The sequence below is a fragment of the Nicotiana tomentosiformis genome, chromosome 9, assembly GCF_000390325.3.
Source record: "Nicotiana tomentosiformis chromosome 9, ASM39032v3, whole genome shotgun sequence".
Lineage (NCBI taxonomy): Eukaryota > Viridiplantae > Streptophyta > Magnoliopsida > Solanales > Solanaceae > Nicotiana > Nicotiana tomentosiformis.
The window spans coordinates 88871761-88873483 of NC_090820.1; the positions used below are offsets into that span (position 1 = coordinate 88871761).

The 1723-nt window shown below is 32.2% G+C and overlaps 1 long non-coding RNA gene across 1 annotated transcript; it reads left to right on the top strand.

Annotated features, from left to right (window-relative positions):
• The first annotated feature begins 355 nt into the window (after positions 1 to 355).
• LOC104107589 (uncharacterized) lies at positions 356 to 1523 on the top strand. Its single transcript, XR_011411002.1, has 2 exons — positions 356 to 498; positions 941 to 1523. It is a non-coding gene; the product is annotated as an uncharacterized lncRNA (long non-coding RNA).
• The last annotated feature ends 200 nt before the right edge of the window (positions 1524 to 1723 follow it).

Genomic DNA, 1723 nt, shown 5'->3' on the forward strand with positions numbered 1-1723 from the left:
GAAAATCAAAATCGACGATTCACACAAATCATAATACATCATATGAAGCTACTCAAGACTTCGAGCGCATCTGAACAGAATACAAATGTTTAAAACGACCGAATTAGTATATTTATAAGCCGATAACAGATAAGTCAAACTGTTAAGCGTAAATATCCTCCCGATGGGCAGCCCATGCTTGCACAGAGTCAATGTGATTAGTAGTCAAGACATCGAAATTTTCTGCCTTTCTTTCTCCGAGTCTCTCGTCTTAATTTTCTCTTCATTCATTGCCTTCCGTTTGTTATGGTAAACCTTTGTCTACCTTATAATTAAAAGTAAATTTCAAAATGACATACTATTACAATTACGAGAAGAAAAGGAAATTAGTAAGAGTTAATCTCTAACCAAATTAATTAAGAAGAAGAGAGGCAACAATGGGGTTTGAACGATCATGCTTCTTCTTGTTTCTCTTCTTCTTTGTTGGCTTGGTTTCCTCTTCCCCATCCTTCATCAAATGTAATTAAATTCCTCCATGCATTTTTATTTCTTTCAATCAATGTTATTGTTCATGATATTATTCAACTTGCCCTAACAAAAAATAATTTTTTTCCCTGTTAAATTAAATCCTTTTTTTTTTTTACATTCAAGATCTTATGGAATAATATTTGGGGGTTTTGTTACTTTCTATTTTGTTTGCTAGGAGCTTATTCTAAAAAGAAATATAGTCGAGTTGTTTTTTGAACTATGGTTTACACCTTATGCTTTTTCAAGAGTTATTTAGCCTTTTGGAGATTTATTACGTCAGTAGAAAATATATTTAAAAAATTCTAATTTCCTTTATTTTTATATTGTATAATATTAGCCAGAAAATGAGTGAATGTAGTAACATAATCAATGAGGATTCACACAGCCGACCCCAACTTGTGTGTTTAACTAAATTCCCTTTGTGTTTGAGCAGACGACGTGCTTGAGTCTCACGTGCAGGGCCGTGGCCTTCTTCAACAATATTTAGTCAAGGATAATTGTCCCATTAATTTTGAGAAGGAAGACTACAAACCCCTTACGAGCCAATGCAAAGGACCTCAATACAATGCAGCAATATGTTGCAATGCATTCAAGATAGTAGCATGCAAACACACAAACGAGATAAATGATGTGGACAATGGCTGTGCTGATAGTATGTTTTATTACATTAATCTAAATGGAAAATACCCAATTGGTCTTTTTGCTAATATTTGCAAGGAAGATGAAGAAGGTTTAGACTGCAACAATATCAAGAGCCCTGCTGCTGTAAGACAAAGTGTTCGTTCCAGAATTGGTAACAGACGTTTCACAGGTGGTAAAAATTAGGCATGAAAAAATTGTTAAGTATTTTATTAATTGATTTGGAATAATATTAAATTCAAAAGTCTTGTATGTACATTATATTATTCTATTGTTGTGTAACCTCTCATTCATTTTGTGATACAAATTTTGTACCAAGTATATTTGGGATGTTTGCAAAGACTATTATGAATAAGATGCATTTTTCTTTCAATTAACTAGATTCTCTCTATCTGTTCCAATTAGTAGAGTGTTAATTAAGTGAGATACTTAAAAGAGATACAAAGGAACGTTTAGAAAAATACACTTATTATAGGCTATTAAGTATTTTTATTAAGTGGTGTGAAAATCTGTAAAAGCATACAATATGCAAGATGTTGTATGTACGAGTTAGCGGTTAATAATCATGCAAAATGGA